Source organism: Ambystoma mexicanum, chromosome 5p (assembly GCF_040938575.1).
Source record: "Ambystoma mexicanum isolate Mex_15411 chromosome 5p, UKY_AmexF1_1, whole genome shotgun sequence".
Lineage (NCBI taxonomy): Eukaryota > Metazoa > Chordata > Amphibia > Caudata > Ambystomatidae > Ambystoma > Ambystoma mexicanum.
Genome location: NC_090930.1, coordinates 757,060,758 through 757,081,627, shown reverse-complemented (window position 1 = coordinate 757,081,627; position 20,870 = coordinate 757,060,758).

Genomic DNA, 20,870 nt, shown 5'->3' with positions numbered 1-20,870 from the left:
AATCAGCACCACAGAGACATCACACCGACGATCCTGAAAAGGAAGACATCACTTTTAAAAGCATTTCTCTACGATCGCTGCAGCGCTGCATTTCACTCACCTATCCTGGGTGCCTCCATCTTCAGCAGCAACCATCCGGATCCACAGCCACTTCCCAGAGCCTAGAGAGAAAAAGACAAGAACAAGGTGAGAGAAGGAAGGGAATAGGAAAAGCTCAGTTTCCTTCTAAGACTTACCTGTTGGGTCATTCCCATTTCATTTCGGGTCTTGCCGCTTCCAGGCATTTTCCGGACCCCGGCCCCTATGGGGAAAAAAGACAAAGACATTGAATGAGCGAATGCAAAGACATTACCCGAGCGCTCATCCAGAACTTACCTGTCATTTACTGGAACTGCACGTTTCACTTCGGGTCGGCGCCATATCTCCGGCATTCCGAACCCCGGCCCCTAAGGGGAAAAAGACATAAGCATTAGCGCTTGCTGCAACAAGACAATGAACATTATTATTAAGCTTGGACTTTTGAACTTGCAACAGAACCTTTACAGCGCCTTACCTGAATAGTCAAGCTTATCTGAACTCCCATCAATCCACAATCCAGTGAAGTAACTGGGTTTCAACGCGCCCCTGCATCAGAAGCAGGATGGAGAGCTCATCCTTCCTGACCCTAAGGTGAGACTTCACGGGGAATCGTGGAAGGGTATCGTGGAGGGTTGGAAGAGAGTGGGAGGCTTGAGCATAACTCTGTCAGTAGGTAATACTCCCTTTTCACGCACAGCGGAATATTCCTGCGAGCCAGAGAAGCCAGAGTAGAGGGGCCCTTCCTGTCCATCTTCAGAGTCCTGCGCTTCACCATTGAAGAAGCATCAGCACTCGAAGCCAGACCTGCGCCTCCGTGGGAATCAGGTGAGCGTTACACCCACTCCCTGACCAGGTCTAGGATGATATGAGGTGGAAACCTATACCTGCCATAGACCTGGTCGTCAGGCATCCCAAAAAGGCTAGTCCGGGGGGAAAAAATGCAGGCCCTGGCTATTCTCCTCCTGTGGTGTCCCACGATCAGTGCGTGACAAAAGGGGCATTCATCGTAGCAGAATATACGTGTTTGTTGTTTGTGCGCGCTTTTATACTGTGCGCAGGGACACTTACGCCTGCCTTCCTGTGGCGGACGTGTTGATGCATGTGCGCATCTTTTAGCGTGCGCTTGTTTCCAGTATTCAAATCCATGAATACGAGTTGTTCGCGTGCGTGTGGGCGTTCCGTGTATTTCCCTGCAGTACTTCCCCAGTTACGCCTTCTTTTTCACATGTTGTTCCCAATTCCGTGCGTTACGCCCCGTGTCCCGCCCCCTTTTTGGTGTGTGCGCAGATGTTGTGCGCTGTCCCTGTGCGCGTCACGCACGCCGTTCGGGTTGTTGCAATGGCGTGTGCGCCCGTGTGCGCCACACACGGATTTGGCGCACAACTAGTGGAAAACACGCGCAGTGCCTTCCTTGAATCGCACCCGTGCGCTTGCTTTCTCACGCTTGCGCCACCTTGCACCACCTTGCGCCCGGATTTTCGACGCATGTTTGTTCCATGAATCGGCCCGTTAAATGTTTAATGATCTGCACTTTGTAACTATCGCAATGCAAACTTTGAGCTATATCTTAAAAAAAGACCTCTCTATACATGGGAATTGTTGTGGTGGAAATTGTTGGTTGAGCCAAGCGCTCAATGGGTTATCACGGTCATGAATTTTGTAAGTAGCATTTTCTTGGATTCATTCACTTTATCTTAAAGATATATGAACTGTATTTATGAATTGTATGTTTTTGCTTTTATATTCTCTTTCTTGAAATGTATGTTTTCTCACTGTTTTTTATTGTCTTACATGATTGATGTGTGTAAAGGTTTGAAACCAAGTCACACAATAAAAAGAAAATACCTGGTATGCAGAAACAGGATCCTGTAACAACGGCTACAGGATGCTGAGGGTAGATCCCGCTGCAACGTTGCAATGTTGGAATAATGGGCCTCAAGGAAGGCGAGGCAGGATCGAATCCTACGTCATAAATAGAGTACCTCTTATTGCAAGAAATTGGTCCTGGGAACTTCTCAGGGCTTTACGCTGGAGAGGGCACACAGATCACTGGCCCATCACCTGCCTCGGAGAGCTCCTCCTCTCCTCGTCCTGTCATTGCAAGGATCCTTAATTATCACGACCTAGAGACGTTCCTTAAGTTATCAAGAGAGGGAGGCACGATTAAACATGGATTGTCCCTTCTGGTCATTTTTCCAGACTACACCCCTCTGTGCAGAAGAAGAGAAATAAGTTTGTCCCCACCAAAGATAGGCTTCAAAATATGGGGATCAAATTATATGCTGCTGTGCCCCCCTTAAAGTAATCCACAAACTCAAGTCACTTTTCTTTGAGTACCCTAGCAAGGCTAACCAGTGGATGAATATGGTATGGCACCGGGACCTGAGCGGAAGGTGGATGATCCTGGGATCGGCTGACTGGTCTCTGGCAGTACACACTAGACAACTGTGCAGACCACCTGCTATTGAAATTATGACCGCAAACATGGGCAGATGGTTTCTTATTTCTGAGATGCAGAGTTTTCCCAGGAGCTGAGTTTAAGAACGCTTGGACAATCTTTGATGCACTCTGACATGACACGAGCAACTCACCACCCTGGGATGAAGGTGTCATTGGGGGAGCCCAGTATGTTGCCCCCCAACCCGCGGACTTCTGAAGCATACATGTTCTTGGGGGGCGGGAAGGCTTGAGTGGGGTTGCACTGCTGAGCCATCTTTTTCTAACAATTGTTCTAGTTTGTTTTTGTGTACGTTCATCTTTGTTGGTTTTAGGCACTGTTGTGGCAGGGGAGGCAACTGGTCAATATACAAGGGTGGGAGAGTTGACAACTGAGATAGGCATGAGAGGAGGGATGTTTACAGCACTGGATGGGGATTGGGTGGCCTTGGGCCTGGGAGGGGTACAGTTGGCGGGAGGAGTGGGGAATGGTCTTTTGTTATTTGAGGGATGGCCACACTTAAAATATGTCCTGGAATGTTCAGGGAATGTCCTCCTATTTGAGGAGGCTCAGAGTCGCTTCCTATTTACAAAGAAGACAGATCTCCACGTCCTTACTTCAGGAAACCCACCTTCTGGAAGGGGATCTTACTAAAATTCTCCCTAAGTGGGTGGGGGCCATGGGTAGGGTATGGCTCATTCTATTCTAGGTACACGAGAGGGTTCCTGGTATGTATTGCTGGGACTGTACCGTTTAAACTGATTAAGGTAGAGACTGATGACCAAGGCAAACTGGTGATCATACAGGGCTTTATTGAACACAGGGAGATCTGTATTGTAAACACATATGCCCCGAACTGTGATGCATCAGCCTTTTTCCGATCCTTATGTGGGAAGCTGATGCCTTTCAGGGATCTCTTTTTCATATGGGGGCGATTTTAATTGTGTACTTAATGCTGTATTGAATAGATCAGATTGCAGGTATGTGCTACTCTCCCCCGCAGCAAAGTCCTTGCACACCATGCTGCAGGACCTTTCTCTGATTGATATTTGGCGTACTGTGAACAGGAGTGGGAGGGGCAACTCCTACTATTCCTCTACATACAAGGTTCATAGTAGGATCGACTATTTGATTACGGGAAAGTAATGTATGATTGAATTTGTGAGTTGCGGCCTATGCAGGCAGGACCATTTCTGATCATTCCCCATTGATTGTCACCTGGGTCCTGACTGTTCTACTGCTCTGATTCTGACCTGCCATATGCCTGTAAATGCCCTCTTAGATTATGTTTTTTTTTCGGGGTCACTTGGGGGATGCTCTATGGGAGTATTTGGATGTGAATGTGGACAGTGCTGATGGCTGGTGTACTATTTGGGAGACCCTTGAGGTGATGATGAAAGGTGAGACAATTGCTGAAGTGGGGGGCATTAGGAGAACCCTGTTATCAAAACTGCATCGATTGGAGGACGATATACAGGAGACTGAGGGAGGGGGGGAGACTGTGGGGCAGGCCCGAATGAGGAAGTTTAACTACCACTGTGCATCACGTGCCTGAAACCTGGGAACACCTTAGGAAATTCGATAATAGCATGTATGCTTCTGGGATGCACAGGGAGGGGGACAAGGCTGGATGATAGTTGGTATGGTTAGGCAAGAATGAGACACCCAGGCATGTCATTACTGAAATCGCAGACAAATGTGGAAAAATCTGGAGGTCCCAGTTAGTAATTAACAATGTTTTTAGTAGATATTATCAAGTACTTTATGGTAGGAATGAAGTGGTAGATATGGATGAGGTCCATATCTATATGCTGGCATACATGGACCTGTCCATGTTGACTGCGTGGAAGATGATGACCCTGGAAGCGCCCATTACTGAAGTTGAACTGTGTCGTGTCATACTATCACTGCTGTCTGGTAGGACCCCAGGTGGAGATGGGCTCCCGTCTGAATTCTATAAAGCTTATAGTGACGCGTTGATCCCGGTGCTCCTTCGAGTATTTGAAGAAGTGTATGAGACTGGATGCTTGCCAGATAGTCTTTGTGAATCCACGATTGTTCTGATCCTTAAACCGGGGTAACTGCACTCCCTGTGATAATCCTATAGACCTTTGTTGATGTTAAATCAGGACGTCAAGATATTGACCGCCCTATAGGCTGGCAGACTGAAGCGCGTCATTAATACACTGTGGCCAGACCGGGTTTGTACCACACAGGAGCACATAGTTGAATCTCTGCAGACTTTCTATATATTCTTGATAGAAACCGGACTTGTGAGGCTCCCTATGCGATTGTTTCACTAGATGCCATTAAGGCTTTTGATTCTGTGTATTGGCAATGGCTATATGCTATCTTGGGGAGCTTTGGAATCGGATACAGGTTTGCCCAAATTGGTTCATGTGCACCCAGGCTAGAGTGCTTACTGGTAAACATATATCACATGCCTGGAAGATATTAAGGGTCACCAGACAGGGTTGCCTTCTGTCCCGATGCAATACATATTGACGTTGGAACCGATTGCAGTATTTCTGAGGTCAGAGTTTGGGGATGCTGGTTGATGGGACGTGTCGCTTGATTTATTTATACGCAGATGATTGACTTTTATACGCACATGAGCCTGCACATAAGCACCTTGGGATCCTAGAGGTGCTAGATAACTTCGCTAAACTCACTGGTACCTCCTTTAGCAAAAAAAGTCATGTATTTTCCCTCTTGCAGTACTCCGTAATTATGACATGGAGGATCTCCCGAAACTAGGGATTAGATAGGAAATTCTGAAGTTTTAATATCTTGGAGTCAATATATAGCTCCAGGCAGACTGTATGTATGAACATAACACGGTGGCCTTTGAAGGGAATTTCGGCATCTATGAAATTTTGGGAACAAATATCGCTTTCATTGATGGAAGATTTGCATTCGTCAAAATGGTGGAGTTACCCATTTATTATACTTCTTTGCTAATGTCTTGTTCCCTATTCCACGTGCGTTCTTTTAATCCATGGACTCCCTCATCAATGTGTTTCTCTGGGGACAAAGAGGCATAGGATAGCACTGTCTACGTTAAGGTTGAGATATGAAGATGGGGGTGGTCCAACGGCCGTGGCTGGAGTTGTACTACATGGCCGCACAGGCACAATACCTGGCCAAATGGTTGTCTGATGCCACGCTTGACACCTCGTTGTTGCACGGGCCCATAACACTGGTGGTCCTCAAGGAAGCCTTGTGGATTAAGGATGGCTGCCTACCAGACAAGCCTTACATATTAGACCTAGGGAGGAAGATTTGGAACAGGATAAGGCAGATCCTTAGTGTAAGACATGCATACTCCCCACACTTACAATTAGCTGCGAGCCTCTGCCGAGGCAAGTGTGATTTGTCATTATTCAGGAGATGGGAGGGGTTGGGCCTTGCCACTTGCGGTGATGTCGTTAAGGATGGAGTGTGCAGAGACTTCTCTGAGGCAGTTGATGAATATGAGATACATAAAGGGCACATCCTGGGATACATGAGGCTCACTAACTTTGCTAAGACGCAGTGGCCCATATGGCTGGAAAAACCCAAGAAAGATGCTATGCTGTCCAGTTTATATGACCTGGAGGATGGATGGAAACTTGTGACACGCCTTCATCAAACCTAGATTGCAAGGGCAAGTACTCAGGTTGACAGAATCAAAGACACTTTGGAAATCGCCTTGGAATGCAAGCTGGATGAAAAGCAATGGGATACTGTCCTATAGTTTACGAAAAAGGTCTCCAGGAATGCACGATTTCGCTTGCTGCAATTGAACATTTTATATAGGACATATATGACTCCCAATAAAATTGCACATTTTAATAAACTAGTATCCCCTGAATGCCCATGGTGTGGTGGAGGGCCTGCGGACTTCCTTCATATGTTCTGGTTGTGCCCAAAGGTTTGATCCTTTTGGCTCCAGGTTTAGCAGGCTCTGGAAACAGCAGGAGTGAGCAGATATCAGTGGACTCCTGCAGAATACCTGCTTGGCATTTACCCTCGCCCAGGTAAAACTAGATATATAGTTAAAGTTATGGATCTGGCATGTATACCTGCCAAACGCAAAATTGACATGTCTTAGTGGGTCTATGATGGTTCGTGCTATTGCTTGTGGTGGAGGGAGTGGCTGAAGTGGTCCACGTCAGAAAGGGTGGAATGGTGCAGGACCTTGCGGTTTGGCGAACCTGGAAGCCTGGAAGGCCCTCTTGCGGGCAATGTTTCCTGGCTCAGATGATAAGCCACTTAAGAGACCAGTATCATTTATGCACTTATTTGTGTGACTTCACAAGCTATATTGTTGGTTATCATGACGTGTATTCTAAAGTGTGTGATGAAGCACCACTTGAAATGTTTTATTTGACTATACCTATCATATGACTTGTTCTGCTACATCTGTAGTGGAGCAATGCCCTTTGAAGCCGATGGTCCCCCGATTTTTGCCTTGTTGTTGGCATCTGTTGTTTTGTCTTTTTATTGTTTAACTTTGCATAACTCTATAAAAGTTAATAAAAAGATTTGAAAATAAATGGCTCCATGCATGTGTCTTGCTGCTGGATGTGGGTGGGGATGGTGTTTCTGACTATGCCTCTGCGCTCCTTGTCCTCAGATACATTGTTGCAGCCTGTTGCCATTGCCTAATATTTGTCCCCGAAGAGGGATTTTTCTGAGAAGTTACGGCAATTCACCTACCATTTGGCGGGTCCCTGTTGATCATGTACAGTGACTTTAATGGGCTGATTTGCCTGCAGCTGTGCTATGCAGGGTGACTGACCCACTTGTGCTACCTCTGTGATGCGATGCGCAAGATTTGCAATAAAGTGTACGCTCGCCCCTGGCGCTATAGAGTTGTCTGCATGTGGTACATGACTACTTGCTGCTTCGCTCACGTGCATGACGTTTGTTTATGCAGCAGTGGTGGGTGCATGCGGGGGTATGGGGAGAGGTGTCACTCCATGGGTTCCATGCAGGGGTCCTGTTGCAATGTACTGCTTGATGTGGCATGGACCTTTACCACAGGCCATCTGGGGATGTGTCCTATGACTGTTGGAGTAGGTGCACTGATGCTTACACTCCTGACGTCTTGGCTATGGGCTGTAATGCTGGGTGGAGGGATGTGCGAGGTGTACTCTTACAGAGTGGTGTCATCCTTGGGTGGGTTGCGGTAAATTTGTATGTGGGCAAGGTGGAGTCATTGCTATGGGGTGGGTGGGCCTTTCTGGTGTGTCAAGGTTGTTCCGGGTGGTGCCCGCTCCCCCTGTTCTCTCATGCTAGGTATTACAGGTATGCAGTGTTCATCAGTATTTGTGGTTCACTGCCAGCCCTCACTTTCAGTGCCCCTGTAGGCAGCATTGTAGTGTCATCATGAGTAGTGTGTACTCTGTTTGCATGCGTTGAAACTCACTGGCATCCAGCTTGTTTTGGCCTGCGGTAACTGGGCCTTAAGTCGACTGTGCATCCCTTGGCTGCTCCTTGGTGACAGGCTTCTGAAATCCACACTCATCTCACCTATTTGCCCACTCCACTGAAACCATGTCGTGGATAATGTGCCTGACTTCAAACTCTGTACTTGGTGGGACTACTGCATCTTGCTTGGTGTCACCTCACCAGGCAGTGTGCCTGCATCCCAAGGTCCAGACACACAGTGTACCTTGCAGCCATTGTGCACCTTTGGGTGGTGGATGTTCTGGTCTGGGAAGTGTATTACTGGCACGGCGGAATGGTTGTATCTATGTGCCCATTTGTTTGACGTGCAGTGCTAGGCTGTGTATGTGGAACATCCACGTTTGCTATATGTTGGCATGGGCGGATGACTGTTTCCTTGGGTGTCTCAGGAAGGTGAGTGTGTGCAAGCCGTTTCTGTCAAATATCCTTTCATCATGCACACCATCTTGTGTGCGGTGTAAGGAAGGCATGTATCAACAGCAGACACAGACACAATAGATGCAAGTTTCAAAAACATTTATTTTATATTTGTATTTGTATTTATTTTTTAAAACAGCCTCTTTCCCACGTGCCTCTGTGGTAGTTAACTCTCAGTACTCCTGATGGTTCCCCCTCAGTAGAGGAATGAGACAGGGTTGTCCCCTCTAGGCAATACTCTTTGCACTATCCCTGGAACCTCTTGCCCAAATGCTTCGAGCAGACGCCGGCGTAGAGGGGATGCGAGTAAAAGGTAGAGAATACAAACTGGCCTTGTACGCAGACGACATCCTGCTCCATGTGCTAAATCCCACGTCATCATTCCCCCGAGCGATTCACTTGATAGAGGAATATGGTGTGTTCTCAGGTTTTAAAATGAACAAAACCAAATCCATCCTCTTCCCGCTCTGCAAACCTTCCCCAGACCAGCAAATAGATCTTGAGTGCTTTGGACTGACTATCGGAGGCCCAACATTGAGATACTTGGGGATCAATCTGACAAGAGACCTCGAACACCTGTACGACGCAAACTTTCCGCAGCTCCTCGATGCTCTCAAAGCAGACCTCACGAAATGGAAATCACTCACAATCTCCTGGATGGGTCGCCTAAATGCTATCAAGATGGTGAGCCTCCCACGCTTCCTATATCCCTTCCAGGTACTGCCCATCGTAATCCCTGCCCATGTTTCAAACAAGTTAAGAAGGCCATATTGGAATTCTTGTGGAATGGAAAAAAAAATAGGATACCTTACGAAACCTTGATACTACCGAAGAACTAGGGAGGAGTGGGTCTCCCGGATATAGAGCGATACTATCAGGCGACACAACTCAGAATCCTGATTCCGCACCTGTGGGACAGAAAGGACCTCCAGTAGGTCCAGTTAGATAACAACCTAACACCCGCAACTCTCGCAGAATGGCTCTGGGTCCCCAGATCGAAACTCATAAGACGACTGCGTGTCCACCCGATACTGGGCACAGTGTGGAACATATGGAAGAAGGGGAAGGGAATGTCCGGACTCACCACATGGCCTTTTCCTCTGAGCCATCTTTGGTCCCCTGGGATCAGGGAAGAAATCCCCGAACACGCCAGATACCAGGCCTGGTTTAACGCTGGACTTGCGAGAGTTGGACAGCTATGGAGAAACGGAAAGTTCATATCTATTACAGAACTAGAGGAGGCTCTCCAACTACACCCAATCCCAATCATCTTGTATCTGCGATTGAAAGGTGTACTATCAAGGAACGAGTGGAAGGCCAACACGCAAAGAGAGCTCACGCCCTTCAAGACGATCTTGGACACGACCAGCACAAACAAAGGCCTAATAGCACGCTTGTACAGCGCCCTGATCTGCAAGAAACAAACTTCAAGCTCCTGCCTTAAAGAGAGATGGGAAAACGACTTTGGTAGAGAATTTGATCAGCAGGCTTGGGACAGGATCTGTGGAACACCATCCAGAATATCAATTGCAGCCCAGTACAAGCTACACGCTATAAAACTACTCCATAGATGGCAGTATGACCCCCACAGGCTATCCAAAATGTTTCAGACCTCCAGCCGAAGATGCTGGCGACAATGTGGGATGGACGCCGATTATTGGCATATGTGGTGGGACTGCCCCAAAGTTCGCATCTATTGGCAAGAAGTGCTGGGATGGATCAAACAGCTAGATGGCATAGAAAGGGTGCCTTCCCCCCTCCTGGTCCTCTTTGGTTTTGAAGAAGAAGATGATGAACTGATCAGGATTAGAGGAATAGTATCCCCCCTACTATTAGCCGCGAGAGCAGGCCTGGTCATCAAGTGGAAATCCCCACGTCTTTCGGACAAAAAAGACTGGATACGGATTGCTACAAGCATATACACAATGGAGAAAATAACGGCCGCCCTTCACGATAAGGCTGCACGACACGAAGATGCATGGGGCGACTTTGCCAGTCACTATATTCCCGTCTCAGCGGCGAGCGACTCGAAGCACCAGGAGCATTATGAAGCACCCTGCCCTAGCACGAATCAAGCTTCACAAGATACTTCATCAACCGAGCATGCCTGTCACAAACCCATCTGCTAACTCATAACCAAAATGATGACCATTGATAAACGTTGTGTCGCCCACTGCAAACTAACTCAACGAACGAACTTGGAAGATCTCAGACCAATGTTAAGTGGAGAGAGGGAGGGGGGTAAGGGTATAAACTTTCGTTGCAATGGGGAGAATCATGTAGTTGATGTTAAAATGCTGTTTAGGTGCAGTGAAAAGGTTTTACTTTTGCTTTCCTTCTTATGATGTATTCATGTGAAAACAACATACGCCCGTCTGTATGCTCATCCCCGATGTGTAAAAACCAATAAAATTTAAATTAAAAAAAACAGCCTCTTTCTAAATCTGCCTGTCTCTACTCCTCAACCTTTACATCTCATCCAGAATTGGACTCTAAGACTTGTCCCTGGCCCATACATGCCAACCCTCCCGATTTAGGCGGGAGACTCCCGATTTTGTCATCAAAAATGTTGCTCATTTTTACTTTCTCCCTCCTAAAATATTTGCAACCTCAATCAAATCCAATGGGAAAATTCCCTTCTCCCGATTTCTCCCACAAAATCTCCCGCCCAGCTGTGGCAAAATGTTGGCATGTATGCTGGCCTCAAGCGCAGGGATAAAATTGAAGACCCTTTGCATCATCCACAAGGCTTTCTGGGGCCTGAGACTGCACTAACTCCAACTATTCTTTCCTAAACATCTTCCTTCTCGAGCTCTCCGCTCATCCACCTCCTTCTCTGAGGGTCCGATGTTTTTCCAAGCAGAGAATGGGGGGCAGATCTCTTTCCTCAGCTGGGGCCTCTCTCTGGAACAGTCTCGCTGCCTCTCTCACTTCTCCTCGCCACGAGCCCCCCCTTGGCACTTCTCCCAACCCTTTTCCCCACACTTGCATGATCTGAATGACACAAGGCCTAGTAAGATCGTTGTTTGTCCTCCTTCTGTTTCCCCCCCTTGTCTTATCGCGCCTAGAAACAACTGTGTACAGGCACATTATCAATGACTTATTATATATCATATCTAGGCATCTGAATCGCGACTTCAGGCTGTCTACGGACGGCTCAATTTCCCTCTGCTGGCTCTGTGCGCAGTATTGTACCTTTCCTGTTGCATGGTGGTGGGTCGCCTGCAGAGTGTCATGAGGTAGTGCCTCAATGTGTAATCGGCATCACCTGCATGGAGAAGGGCATGAATTGTGTCAGTGCGCCTTGGGTATACCTTTGTGTGTGTGTGTTGGATGCATGCTTGCTGCTTTTGTGTGGACCCAGTAATGAGGTGCACGTGTTGCGAGGTCATGTGTCTGTGCCCCTGTGTGTGGATGTGTGGCTGTGTGTGTTTCTTGGAACATGATGGTAGTTTGTTTACTTGCTTATCAGCCACATGTCCCCGTAGTGTCCGGCTTCCAACTGCACGCAGATGCTGGAGACCCTTTAAATGTGGTTGTTGTGGACAGAGCCTGGGAAATTGGTGTATACGTCCATGAACAGGCCACCAGCATTGTATACCAGTTGGGAGTTGATGGAGTGTATCAGTGCCGGTTCCGGAACATGTCCTTTTAGTCCTGGGGTGTGGGGGACATAGAACAGAAGCCAAGTTATTTGCGGCCTAGCCAAAGTAGAGTTTGCGTACAATTTCTTGCCCTGAGATTTCCAGGCTTTGGAGTGTTTGTCCAAGACCTCAGAATGGCTCTGAAAAGTTCCTTTATCTTTGCTTAGGGCCCCCACACCACCATAGACCAAGCTGAAAGATGCCCCATAATAATAAAAGGCTTGTCTTTAGGCCTTTTGCATTTGACATCTAAAGTCTCTGGAATGCCCTGCCACCATCCAAGATGAGCCGTCTGTGAGAAACCAAAAGGGGTCTCGCCAGCTAGTCCTCAGTGACTTACCATCCAGGTGGCCAGGACACGGCAATCGCTTTTGGGTCCAGTTCCTGGAGGTGGACCAGTGCAGGAGGACAACCTGGGTGTGGGGTCTTCGGGGAGTGGGGGTGAGGTAGACGATGGTGAGATGGATTATTCCCCCCTATTTTTGGTATCTAACCCATCCTATTTTTTAGGATTCTCTGAGGTCCCAACTCCCCCCCCCCCCTTACACAAACACTGGGGCTAGGAAGAGGGTGACTGAGAGTAACAACTTTAACTTTCACACATCGTACTGGACATTCCCGTTAATCAGGTCAGGCAAAGTCAGGCACTACATTCTAAGGGCATACACCTGATAGCAATTAGCTCTCCTCACAAGGTAGAACCTAGAGACACACTCTGAGCAAGGCGGAACACGAGTACAAGGAGAACTTCCGGGATGAAGGCAGCAGAGTGACAGACCAAGGGATGCGAGCAGTAGGTCAAAAACTCCAAGACTTCCCTACTGGAGGTTGTTGCCTCCGACAGGCCTCAAAAGACACGTGGAGAAGGCCAGATCCCACACCAGAAGGCTGCATTGTTTTTCAAGGACGCCAGCGACCCTCCCGGGTGAACGGCAGAGTTAGGGGAGTTGTGGGGGGCGAGGCCAAGCCTGTGGTACTAACCTTGACTCGTGAATTGGAAAACATAAAACCACAAAAGAAACGCACACAGCTGGTGAGTTGGCAAGCGACCTGAGAGACAGGTGTGTGTTAAAGTTTGAAGTAGCAACATTATATCGCAAGTGACGGCTGCATGCGTGTGGATGAGACGCAAAGAAAGGCAGACCTGTGACTGAACTTTGAAGTAAGGAAAGCTGTGAAATCAGCGATACCAACTAACGGATTGGTCCGGCAAAAGGAAGTAGCCCACTCAAAAGTCTATGTGAAAGGTACATTGTTTAAAGCAATAAAGTGAATGAACAGCAAAAGTGAAGTAAGCAAGATTAACTCCTAGAGAAGGGGAGAGTGAAAGTTAAATCAGGAACTTTGAGTCGAAGTGGTCTTGCAGTGGTCTGTAAAGAAAGGCACGCACATTTGAAAGTCTTCGACATTTGAAAGTGGTCCGATCCCAACAGAGGGAGACCTGAAGTGTAAAAGCTTGGAGAAGAGAGCCCCCTGGTAAGTTTTCATTGAGGTTTGTCATGACAGGCCTGAGCCTGACATAGGGGGATCTACGTGAACTTTGTTGTAATAGGTCTGAGCCCGATAGAGGGGGGCCTACGTGAACTTTGTTGTGAAGGGTCTGAGCCCGACAGAAGTGGACCTATGTGAACATTTTGGTGAGACATTATTTGGAAGTCAGGAAAAGAGGCTTTAACGTGGAAGGCCAGACGGGCCTCAATCCATGTTTTGGAACTGTTTATTTTGTTTAAAACGGAGCCAGACTGTGTCATCTTGCCTATAGGGACAGACTCGCTCTGTGAGGTCTAACGTGGGGAGGAGAGCTGGTTCAACCACATTTATTCTTTTGAACACTGATTTTTCCTTTGCATACATTTCTCCTTTATACACTTTTTGTACAAGAGATAGGGCAGGCATTAGGTTTTGTTAGCATAGGCCATTTTGATTTTACAGACTCCACTAGGACTGTTTTGTTTATCGGTTGATGGTCAAGACTACTCCCATCTTAATTATAGGGCAAAGTAGGAATTTCTCCAGCCCCAAAAACTTCAATAAAGTTTTTACAAATTGTATGCATTGTGTCTGTGTCATACTTGTGAAACCATGCCTCCCCTACATATGGTGTCAGGAGTGGGACTTACTCAATTGATAAAAGTTGAGAACCCATGCTAGTAATTGTCATCCCACCGGAAGGGGAGAATAGGATTGTTGAAGTCCTTAATTCTGATCGAATTTTCATCATTAAAGAGACTTTATTCTCCTAACTTCCAATCCCAGTTAGCCAACAGGATTTGTTTTTCAAAACCCAGGTGCTATTAGACACCCAACTGATAGCCCATTATCAATTACAACAGTGGTACCAAATAGTCTTAAAAATAAGACACTCCCATATATTCATTACACCTAGCTCCTTAGACCCACCTTTTCCCGAATCTTTTTTTTCGGGGGCCAAACCCCCTTCATCAAAATCAAGCTTGGAAGGGTCAGACAACTTTGAACCCATCTGTGAAGATGTTGAGACACTTTTCTTCTCCAAGTCCGAAAACCCAACAGAGGGAACCCTTACCACTCCTAAACATATGGCCAATATTGAAGTAGTCATGGCTCAACTGGTCGCCCATCAGATTCAGGCCGAAGCCCGCCTTTAAGAAAATTTGACGAAGTTGGTCGAATGACAAGCCAGATCCCTATTACCTCAAGGGATATTATAAACCCTACCAGGAAAGAGAAGACCTAGGGAATCTTTTTTTAAAAAAGTTTGAGCGATTATCTGAACTGGGATGGGGAGAAAACTTAAAGAAATGCTAACTGGGACCTCTATTAAAAGGCAAGATACAAACCGCGTATCAGTTACCTAATCTAGCGTTTGGAGCTGCCTTCATATCCATCAAGGATGGACTCCTTAAAAGACTAGGCCAGACCAGTAATTTTTATCAACAAAAACAAAGGTTCATCAGATGAAACCCCAGTGAGACCCCCATGGAAGTAGGGGATGTAAAAACTGGAGGGGGTATCTGTACTTCTTCCCTCTATATGGCAGTAGAGGCACACGGCACCCCAACCAAGGGTCTCTATATGGTAGCTATGGACGAGCAACCAAGGCGTAAGCTCTGAGGAGGTAACACAGGCTGGTTCTTAAGTACAGTGAGAACCCATACCCCCACAACAGAATGTCCACACACTATGTTATGTGCTGACACAGTTCTTCATATAAAAATAAGGTTCCGAGATATATACACAATTCAATAACACATTTTATACTCTGGTAATTCTATAATGGCAAATCTATGTTCCTTTTAAAATGCATTAACTGCTTGGAGTTATTATAGAGCATACAAATCTTTCAGTAAGGTGTATCAACATAGACAATGAGGAAGGCAGGTTAAGGTTAAGCAATGGCAGACTGCTTTCTTTTGGATATAGATACACAATTTTGAATGAGGATCCCCCCACCTGGGCAACCTTTAATAAAAGTATTACCAAGCCCAGTTCATAAATGCTCAATAAGCCTTGCTTCTTGGTTAAAAAGTTCAACCACCCCAGTGTACCTGAAGTGGAAGAGTTTCTTTGACGGTATCCTTTGAGGATGGGCTCCAGGAGCCATTGGGCGTCGAGAACCTTGAATAAAAGGGGAACACTTGCAGTGATTCTGCAGCTTTGACATTCGCTGTGCTCTTCGACAATCGATCATGGAAGTCCTGTGAAGATGAGGCGTGCGGTAACTTCGATGCAAAGTGTTCGATGGCACAAATAAGACTCAGTGATGGATGTAGGCCCAGGGTCAGATGTTGCGAGTCGTGTTTGGTGGTCCTCTGGCCTGTCGCTGCTGCAACCACAGCATGTACATCGGGATAGCTTCAGGGATCGGGACTCGACCACAGCTGCACCTCGAATCTTCACTCCATCAGTGTCCTCGGGACGTCTTTGTCGGCTTCTGGTGGTGGGAAACCCACCGGCAGACTTTCCTCGGTGGCCGGCGATCTCGCCTTTCTCCGGCAGGACAAAGCGGTTGACGGTGATGGCAAGGGGACACTCTGTCAAATGTTCTTAGGCAATGTTGGAGGTTACTTGGCTCCGGGCGTCAAGCAGCACAGTGCCAAGGTGTCCCCGCTTCTGGGCGACAAGATTTGTCTTGCTTCCAGCAGTCACAGAAGTCTTCCAAACCCCGGTCGACCTCAATGGGCTTCGATGTCCAGGTGCTTCTCTTCAGGATTCTCGGCGGACTCCTCCGGACGTCAGTGTCACAGAATTAGCTTCCAGAGTGCCTCGATGGAGAACAGCAGTTTCTGCACGATGATCCCTCGTAACTTGGAGAGAGGTCTCCCAGCCAGGTCCTCTCTCGCATCAGTCCTCAACAGACTCGACAGCTTTTAGATTACTTCGAAGGAATTGCAGCGGCAGTCTTCTTCTTCCAGATGGGCTTCAAGGATGAGCTTCAAGTTTCGAGTTCAGCTTCTGAACAAATTGGGTGGTGAAAGGTACTCATATATACACATCTGTCCCTCATTCACTCTGGCTGAGCCAGGCTCAGTCAGCCAATCACACAGAAGGGCATTCATGTAGCCATTCAGGCTCACAGGCATTCATGCTATTTACTTCCACCCCATCACCCATAAAAAGGAATGTGGATTGGAGGCAAGCAACCAGCCTTTCAGCACACCACACTGCATTCATGTCAGCTTCAGGTAGGGCTGTCTCATTCATTGCGTCACACATACAGAAACCAGACACCCATTACATAGAATGCATATTGGTCACACACTCTATTCACCCATATCCCACCTGAACAGTGTACCTGTTAGGGAAAATCTCATAAATGGCTAATTTCCCATACCTAATGAGTCCCTCACCAGCTTTGCTGGATTTCTAGGGTTTATTGTTTTCACCTGGTAAGAGTGTGAGCCTTTCTTCCCACACTTGCATGTGTTTTGCTGTGTGTATTTATACTTTCTGTGTGTTCTTGAGCAATGGAGCCTCACCTACTCCATAGCATCATTTTTCATGTGTGTTACACAGCACCTTCAGTGCAGTGACACAGGGTTGTCTTTGAGACTTCCCACTGACTCCATTTTTCTGGGGCTGACTACTGTCCCCCAGAAAAGATAAAGTTGCCATTAACTTTGTGATAGTCACTTTAAACCACAGACCCAATGCAACCCATCTTACATGGTGTATTGGAAAGGTTTAATTCTGATCCCTTTTTGTCTGTGTCTCTTGGAGCATTGTTTCGCTCCCTTTACACTAAGACTTGGCTGGTGGCAGTGGTATATACCCTATTTTTTTTATACCGCGGTTATCTTAAATAACCATGGTATTGTTTTGGGCTATTATATTAGCCTCAAACATAAACATGCTTGACCATATATATTTTATTACGGTTCCCGCTGGGTATATTTGCCATTTCTTTTTTGTAAATGTCTTTCTCGTGTTTTACTCTGCGCGCCAAACCAGGTTTGGTCCCTTTGTTCGCCGTCTTTTCGCGGCCTTCTGCACAGAAGCCCTCCTTAAGGCGCCTGAAAGTCTGGGTAGGCAGGATGTGAGGGAAGGGTTTTAGGACCCCTGCCATGGGTAACCCAAGTCGCGCTCCTGCTTGATTGGCTGGGTGACTTTCCTTGCCAGGACAGCCACCCTGCTGTGTGATTGACAGCCAGGCTGTATGAAGCGGGGAAAACTGCATAAAAAGCAGGTCTCTGGGACTGGAAAGGCAGAGTCGCCACTGGAACGAAGGAACAAACGAGGAGCTGATGGAAGAGGACGCCTACACTGACTGAACCGCCCGGTGAAGCCCTGCTGCAGGTCTGAATCTTCAGAATCCGACGATAGAGAAGATCCTCCAGGAAACCTCTTCCCTTGAGCTGGTGGGACCAACCAGTTCGCCCAAACTGCAAGCCAGGACCCCTACTCTGGTCAAATTCGCTGTACAGAGCTACAGTGGGCCGGATAGCCAGGAAGGTCGGCCCCTGCTTGGGTTTTAAGGAGCACACCTTTTATTTGTTGCTTCGCTATGCTGCTGGTTTCTTCCCTGGGTAGTGCAGGACCCTCCAGTCTTCCTACTTCTTGTCAGTCCGACAGCCGCTTCAGGAACCGTGGGCCTGCAGGAACTACCAGGAACATCCACCTCAGCTACAGCTTCCTCTCCGTTTCAAGGTACTGTGCAAATCCGGTTGCTCGTTTCGTTCAACCGCGGTGAAAGTGTTTGAAATCTTTCTCCAAACCGAGGGCTTGTCCTTCTCTTCTCTTTGAACTAACTTTTCTACCAACCAACCTCATCCGGAATCCGTAGCACGAACTTTACCGCAAATTACCCTGAACTGTGGGATCTTGAAGAAAAGACTTATGACCCATTGACTTTGACCCTAAGCCTTTTCTACCTGATTCTATCATTGTGGTCTCTCGTGTTCAATTGCGCTGAGTGCTTAACTGTTGGTGTGATTCAATTTCTGTTAACTTTGTCTTTCACTCCCTTTTAAATTGCTGGAGTGCCATTTTGCGCCCACTTCATTTTGTGAGCTTAACTTGTCTGGAACTTATTGGGAGTTGTGTGGTGTATTAAGAGTGATTTTTAAACTGCTTATAATAGTGAAACGTTATATAACTGAAGAATGAAATGAATATATATTCTTTTATTTGAAAACCTTGAGTCAGTGTTTGCCTGAATCACAGTAATTGTTGTCCTTTGTGTAACTATTTGATACTGCTCACTTACTCTTGAGATAGGTCTGGCTGCTCAGCCATCGCTACCACTTTAACTGTGTAGTACAGGCTTGTACCAAAGGTGAAATTGTACTGTCACTTGTAGTCTTAATTGTGTGTGGTGTTCCCAAAGGGTACTGCATATAATTCCGCGTAACAGTACCCACAACATACAGTCAGTGGGAAGGTTCCAGCCAGTTTTGCCTGGATTTACCCACAATACCATATATGGTTCTTCCACCCAACAGCCAGACAGGGCAAGGGACAGAGTCCGGGCTTCTCAGGATTTTGGGAAAACAAGGTAATGGGCAATAAAAACCAAGAGGCCCCAGGGGCCATATGGCCTTCTATCAGGAATCCACTGATTCCTATGGCAGGGACTGGGTATCCCAAAATGGAGGATACTCCGAGCTCCTGTCACATCAGCATGAAGCTGCCATCAGCCCATACCCTGCTCTCTGGGCAACACACAGGTGCCCAAAAACATACACTAGGGGTACAGGGCTGTACCCCACCCATTGGTGCCATAAGGGTATCCCAATGGTCTCTGTTCACCACAACCAAAAAGGGGAAGGGCTGCACTGTCAGGGCACCAATTGGACTCCTGTGCAGAATATAACATAGAACACACATGATAAGGGAGTACAGGACAAGGACATGGGTGCCATAAGGGTATCCCAAGGGTCTCTGTACACCATAATGAGGAAGAGCTGCACTGCCAGGGGTCCCAACTGGAAAATAACAGAACACACATGATAAGGGAGTACAGGGCAAGGACATGGAGGCCCTGTCCCTCCAATGCATTTCCAGCATCGCAGTCACCCACCCACCCCCTCAGACTGAGGTTAGAGTTTTCTAATCTCCCATGAGATTGACACCCTCATCCAGACAGTCAACATACCTTCTGGAAAGGCCATCTGCATTATCATGACTCTTCCTTTGTATATGCTCAATAATGAAGTCTAGCCCTTGCAGGCTAATGGACCACCTGAGCAGTTTAGGGTTTTTCCCCTTCATCTGCATAAGCCACTTTAAGGGCTTATGGTCAGTTCGGACCTTGAAGGTAGACCCAGTAAGGTAATGCCTAAAACGCCTAAGGCTCCAAACTATACTGAAACATTCAATTTCAACAGTAGGCCACCTAAGTTCTCTACCTTTCAGTTGCCTACTGATGAAGATGATAGGATGTTCCCTCCCTTTGTCATTTAACTGGGACAAGACAACTCCAATTCCGGTGTCACAGGCATCAGTCTGAACAATAAAGTGGTTGCAGTAATCAGGAGCACACAACACAGGTTCCCTACATTGACTTCCCTTCAAGCCAAAAAGGCCCTCTGACAGTCTTCCATTCAATTAACCTTCCTCGGTTGCTTGGGTGATGTCAGAGGGACAGCTATGGTGCCATAGTCTGCATGAAGTTTTGGTAGTACCCAGTGAGACCCAAAACAGCTCTCATCTGGGTTTGAGTAGTGGGAGTCTCAAAGTCATGTACATCCTGTACCTTACTGGGGAGAGGTTGGATTAGACCCCCTCCAACCTCATGACCAAGTTATGTGACCTTCCCCTGAGCTATCTGGCACTTGGTGGCCTTGATAGTGAGGTTAGCCCTTTTCATGGCCTGCAACACCTTATCCAAATGAGTCATATGCCACTCCCAGGTGGTACTGTAGATATTCATGTCGTCTAGATAGGCCACACAAAAGGCCTCCAGCCCAATGAGGGCATTATTGACCAACCATTGAAAGGTGGCAGGTCCATTCCGCAACCCAAAAGGCATGTGTCTAAACTGGTAGAGCCCTAAGATGTCGAGAATGCAGTTTTTTCCTTGGCCAGGTCTGTCTGAGCTATTTGCCAATAGCCTGAGGTGAAGTCAAAGGTTCTTACACATTTTGCAGCACCTATGGTGTCCACGTGCTCATCAGCCCTGGGCAATGGGTGAGCATCAGTCTTGGTGACTGCACTGACTCCTCTGTAGTTCACACAGAACCTCCAATCCTTGGTACCTGCCTGGGAACTTGTCTTGGGCACAAGGATCACAGGGCTGGACCAGGGACTGGTTGAGGGTTCAATTACACCCAGATCCAACATCTTGGTGACCTCAGCCTGGATCTGGTTCTTAACCGCGTCTGACATCCGATAACATCTGCTTTTGACAGGTACACTGTCAC